The following is a 6,389-nucleotide window of genomic DNA, read 5'->3' as shown; positions in this document are numbered from 1 at the left end:
CTCTGTACGTCTGTCTGATGGCATCGGAGAAGCAGGAAGGTCAACTCCTGACTTCAGGATGCAGCGAATGAAGCATCAGACTCTTCACTTTCTGATTCGTGCCTCTCAGGTAAACACCAAGCAGCTCTGTTTGCCTCAGCTTTGATGTCTCCTGCTGGCAGGAAACATGTTAATTCATCTGGACTTGATTTGGACTCAGTTCTGTCGGGTCTGTCTGGCTTCAGTATCAGCTGAAGATCCAGCTGCTGCCAGATGGACGCCGCGTTTGAAATTCAGATACTCTCCTTAAAAATCAGCAGAACGGTTCCTGTTTACATTCAGGAAGCAGGAATTTGGTGGAAATGATGAAATTCAACAGGTTTTTATTCTAAAGGTACAGTTCAGTCTCCTTTCTGTCGGTTCATTTCGTCTCCAGCTGCTTGCAGACAGTTGATCCCGTCACTCCGTGTCCAGACAGCACCAATCAATGGTCCAATTACAGCAAGGGGAGGAAGAGGAGGGACGCCTCTTCATCCTGCTCCATCACACTGACCAGGTCACGCACAGAGACTAGCGGCGCAGCGGCTCTTCCACCTGCGGCTGATCCAGCGAACCCTGCTGGAGGCGACGCCCACGGCGCTCCACCGCTGTCACATCAGCTGGTTCTCAACTGGTTGGAAACACCAAAGCAACACTTCCCCTTCTGGGATAATCATGGAAATAAAAAGGACACTAATCCCTCCAGAAGTAATTTCCTGGGAAGGTTCTGAGGAGTCCAGAACCTTGGAGATGGTCCAGGAAACACTTCCAGACTGATGGATGTCAAACGCAGCAGTCAGTGTTGCAGTGATTATGAATCTAACAGATGGGATTTTAGCCTTGTTTTAAAGGAACTCAGTGTTTCAGCAGTTTTCTAGCTTTCTGGAAGTTTGTTCCTGACTGTTGGGAACAAGCTGCTGATCCGGAGACCATGGTGTTGGGTTTGGAAGAACCGGTCCTCATCCCGGCTGCGAACCGCTCCAATGACAGCTGAAGGTCATGACCTGATGAAATCAGCAGAACCATTTCACCTGCGAATCGCAGAGACCCGACCCACCAGAACAGATCGTCAACACCTAGAAGCGCCGTGAGCAGAGGATTTATGGACGGTTGGATTTTCTCTGGTTAGAGGAATCTTTTCTGTTACTTTCTACAAAAAGGCAAGACGAGGCAGACATTCGTTCCAGAGAAGACGCTCATATGCCAGGTACCAGAAAACCTTTCTGATATAATCACTTACTTCCCCTCCACCTGAGGCCATTTTAATATCAGATGAAGAAGAAGCAGAGATGTGGGTTAACCTGATTCTCTGAGCTAATGTCCTCTTTTCGTCTGACCCACATCTCTGATCCGACTCCAGCTGATTGACTGGATGAAGAGAAGACTGATGTGCAGCAGAAAGATTTTTCCTCAGGCTTTTACAGACTCTGCACAGAAACAGACGGCATCTGTCTGAACTCTACATTTTACACACTAAACAATATCCATGATGCATTTTAGTAGTTCATGCACATGTTTGATGTTTATGTACTCTGATAATGGTTTGTTTGTCATAAATACTCGCATTAATGAGAAAGTATCAGAAGAAGAACAAAAACTGTTGATCCAGAGGAATTGGAGACGATTAGGATCAATTTCCAGAAGAACTGGAGAAGACAATCACTTCAAATAATTATAAATTAATTAGGACTGGGATTTTAGTGCGTCCATTTTGACTAATTAATTACATCAATTTTAATGTTACTATTTTACTCAACTAATCACATTTTTCCCTCGACTGGAACCTTTGTGTTTGTGTTTGTACGGCCATAAATCTGACGGACAGCGACGTCCTCTCAGCAGCGATGGACGATGCAGCTTCGTCCCACTGGGTTCATTTCTGCTTCTAATCCATCCGATTGGAAACAACTATTGTTGTGTTTTTCCAATCAGTGGACTTATGCTAGCCTGAAATAGCATCTCAATGCTAACCATGTAGCATATGTATAGGATAATAAAGAAGCAGATGGTTGAAACTGGGACACAGTTTGGGACACAGAATAAAAACGGATTTAAACTGGTTTGGACTGGATCCAGTTAAAATGCTAAAAACGAGGAGAAACCTTCAGTAAAACCCAACAGAAACAGAAATGTGCTGCAGGAAAAGAAGACAAGCACCACGAAGCCAGACATGAAACACAGCGAGGCGATAACAGAGGCGGGAGAGGAAAACGACAGAAGGTAAAACAGAAGAGACAGAAAAACGTTTCACACATTCCTGCAATCTAAATCCGCTTTTCCTCAAACGAACCTTGAAGATGTAAAACTTGTTTGGTGTCAGTTTAAGCTTAGATGAATCTTCCTCCTCAGACGACACTTTGCTCCAACCGCTGCAGAAGATCCAAACTAAAACACACAGAGCTTCATCCTGTGAACCTCCTGGAGATAAGACAGGAAGAGTTTTAAGGCCTGGAACAGAGACAACGATTCAGAGAGGAAACACAGGCTGAAGAACTGAATCAGGAACAGAGAGAGACATCCTCCGTCTGTTTCTGACAGAGAAGGAGAAACGAGGACATGAAAGCTTCCCGGATCCTACAGAACCACCTGGCTGAGCTGATTCCTGCTGATCCGGATTGGATCTGCGGTCGGAAACAACCAGCAGCTCAAACCATCGGCTGCTGGAGGACGTCTGCAAAAAACCAACATCAAGGATGAGATGCTTGATCAACTGATCATTTATGGCCAAATCAATAAATACTTTCAGCATTCATTAGTTTTTTAGCTACAGCTCAATATTCAGCTTTTTTTTTTCAAACTAAACATTTAGCCCTTAGCTTGTTTAGAAGCCGAAGCTAAGGGCTAGTTGCTAAAAAAAAAAAAAACTTAGCAAGCAAGCTTGCTAAGTATCAATTAGGACTGGGACTTTAGTGTGTTCATTTTGACTAATTAATTACATCAATTTTAATGTTACTATTTTACGCAACTAATCACATTTTTTCCCAAGTAAGATTTAGCAAGCTTGCTTGCTAAATCTTTTTCAAACCCTGGATCCGACCTCACCACTTCCTGTTCACCACTTCCTGTTCACCACTTCCTGTTCACCACTTCCTGTTCGCCACTTCCTGTTCACCACTTCCTCTTCACCACTTCCTGTTCGCCACTTCCTGTTCAGCTTTTAGCATCGCCATAAATCCTGCCAGGTTTCCATAACCGAAGGACAGATCGATGGCAGCTCCGTGTTTATGGGCTGCCGGCGCCATTAGCACTGTTGCTAAGCTACCAGAGAGGATCAGGGAACCGGGTCCAGGACAGAACCAGGTCCAAGCAAGGTCTAAGACAGAACTTCAGCTCCGTAGTTCAGTTCTACGGAGCTCCAATCGGGCCATAAAGATGTGAAGCTGAAAAAGTTTTAAAACCAAAAAAAAAAAAAAGAAACAGAAAATTTCAAATGTTCAGTTTCAAATAATAATTATTTCAAAATGCAAAACTGCTGTTCAGCTTAAAGCTTTTTGGTGAAAAATCATTTTTCAGTTTAAATGTTTTTGTCAAATTTTATGGCCCTGATTTAGCTCCGTAGAGATTTTGCTGGTGCTGCTTGGTTCTGTTTCATCAGGAGGCTCATAAACTATTAAACCGTTCCTGAGTTTCTCCCAGTGTCTCCTGGGTGCTGACCCCCTCTGCCTCAGATGAATGTTTTGTTTTCTTCATCATCATCATCAACCGTTCTGCTCCAGCTCTTAAAGTCACGGTAACACCAGATCATTTCCTCAGCTCCTCGTTCTCGTTATGAAAATTATGAAAACTTAAAGTTTTCATAACTTTAAGTTTTTGTCCTCAAATCACTGAAGCTGAACTTTGTTTTTCTGTCACATTTTTGAACGTTTTCTGCAGGTTTTCTGCTCACTGATCTGCTTCCAGCAGGACCTTGCCTCAGTTCCTCCTCTGCATCGCCTCGTTGGTCATTAGTATGAAGTCTCCATCTTCACTCGGCTCTCCTGCGACCTTTACGCCGCAGATTAACGGCAGATTAACGAAGCATGAAAATATCAGAGCGGCGCGGAGCGCAGGGTCCCGTCAACAGATTTACAATTTGATTCTTTCTAAAGCTGCACATGCAGAGACACGTCTGCAGAGAGGACATGGTCCTCAACCGGTGACCCCTGGATGACCTCTGGGTGACCCCTGGATGACCAGCAGACAGATTATGATCTACAGCTTCTTCAGTAGAAACTTGACCTGGAGGTTTCTACTGGCATGGAGACGTCAGTGGGAACGTCTCATCACGCTGATATGGAGACATTTTACTGCCTAAACTCCAGAGTGTGAACTGAAGTACAGCTTAAATAGCTAAAAGTATTGATGGAGAGATTTCTTAATTTCACGACCTGCTGCTCCAATCAGATGCTTCAATCATGGCCGACAAAGCATTTTGTTCCCAGGAGGCGCGACGCTTAAAGGCAGAATGCTTCCAGGTTAGAACGGATCCACTGTCCTCTACTGTCCTCACCTGATCCAATTAAACATTTGAACTGGGTTAGGGCCTCCGTCACTTCAAATCTTGCGCTGCAGGGTGAAGGGGCGGAGCTTCAACAGCGGGGCGGGCGCAGCCAGGTAACGGGCTCCTGGGGGCCACATGAGAGCGGTGATGTTTTGCACATACCTGCACTCTGGGGACGCCTCTTATTGACGTGACTAATGTGTGTTTTATAGACAACATCGCTTCAATGTGTCCATTACAATCATGGGAGGCAATAAGAGCGATGCGGAAAGCTAAACATTTTTATGACGCTCATGCATCTCCATAAAACACTCAGCGGCAGCCGTAAAGGAGGAGAGGCGGAGAGGAGGCCACAGAAGCTTTTAAAGCTTTATTAAATGGAAACGGACTCCTGGCTGCGGCGCCGTTAAACCGACTGTTTGGACGTGATCACTGCATGACAGCGGCGTTTCTCCCCTCAGGCTCAGCAATGACTTCCCATCATGCCTTAGGAGGCTTCACACAGCGGCCTCATTTCAGAAAGAAACTGAGACTGAGCAGGTGTGACCTGGAGGAAGAGGAAGATGGAGAGGAAGAGGAGAGGAAGGTATGATCCTGGAGTTTCTGTTCGTCTCATCCTCCAACTTCTGCTTTCAATCTGCAGCAAAGCAGAGCAGCTGCTGGACTTCATAGATGCTAACGCTTCAGGCACGCTAACGCTTCAGGCACGCTAACGCTTCAGGGACGCTAACGCTTCAGGCACGCTAACGCTTCAGGGACGCTAACGCTTCAGGGACGCTAACGCTTCAGGGACGCTAACGCTTCAGAGACGCTAACGCTTCAGAGACGCTAATGCTTCAGAGACGCTAACGCTTCGGAGACGCTAACGCTTCGGAGATGCTAACACTTCGGAGATGCTAACGCTTCGAAGACGTTAACGCTTCGGAGACGCTAACGCTTCAGGGACACTAACGCTTCGGAGATGCTAACGCTTCAGGGACGCTAACGCTTCGGAGACGCTAACGCTTCAGAGACGCTAACGCTTCAGGGTCGCTAACGATTCGGAGACGCTAACGCTTCGGAGACGCTAACGCTTCAGGGACGCTAAGGCTTTGGAGACGCTAACGCTTCATAGACGCTAACGCTTCAGAGACGCTGATGCTTCAGGGATGCTAACGCTTCAGAGACGCTAATGCTTCGGGGACGCTAACGCTTCGGAGACGCTAATGCTTCAGAGACGCTAAAGCTTAAACACAGCACGATCCTGTGTCCTGTGTGCGAGGACGGCGGTGGGCGTGGCCTGAGACGTTTGGTTTGTTTGGTTCTGGTTTGATAGAAATCTAGTTTAATCCTCTTGGTTGTGCTTTTCCTCCTGCAGAGCAGAAACATTTTATTCTTTCGGCTAAAATGATCGAATGTTTCTCTTCAGTTCTGGCAGCAGATCCTGTTTTAATGGGAATCATTAAACATATTACTGCCACTGTGAGCCGTGACAGCTCAGTGAACATTCCCTCTCGGCCGGGCTGAAAGCACGCCGCGTTCTGATCCGGCTGAAGGATGACTGAACGCTGCTGAAAGCTCTCAGAACCGCCTGACCCGGCAGCAGGCGTGCCAGGAACCTGCAGGTGATGACAGACAAGGAACAGGCAGAAAAACTTCTAAATGACTTCTTCAAATTGTGAAAGCTGTTAAAAGCAATTCCCAGCAGTGTTCGGCGGGACAGGTTGACCAGACAGACGGACAGAAAGATGAGCTGCTTTCACCTTAAAAAGCTGTTTGTCACATAGAATCTGCAAAAACACAAAACATTACATTTTTGTTCAGTTCCTCCTGAAAATGTCTCAGTTCAGCTGAAATAAAACAAAACTAATTTACAAATAACTTTTCAGCAGGAAATATCCAAAATGTTGAT

Source organism: Poeciliopsis prolifica, unplaced genomic scaffold, assembly GCF_027474105.1.
Source record: "Poeciliopsis prolifica strain line A6 unplaced genomic scaffold, Auburn_PproV2 SCAFFOLD187, whole genome shotgun sequence".
Classification (NCBI taxonomy): domain Eukaryota; kingdom Metazoa; phylum Chordata; class Actinopteri; order Cyprinodontiformes; family Poeciliidae; genus Poeciliopsis; species Poeciliopsis prolifica.
Note: the sequence above shows the minus strand (reverse complement) of the source record.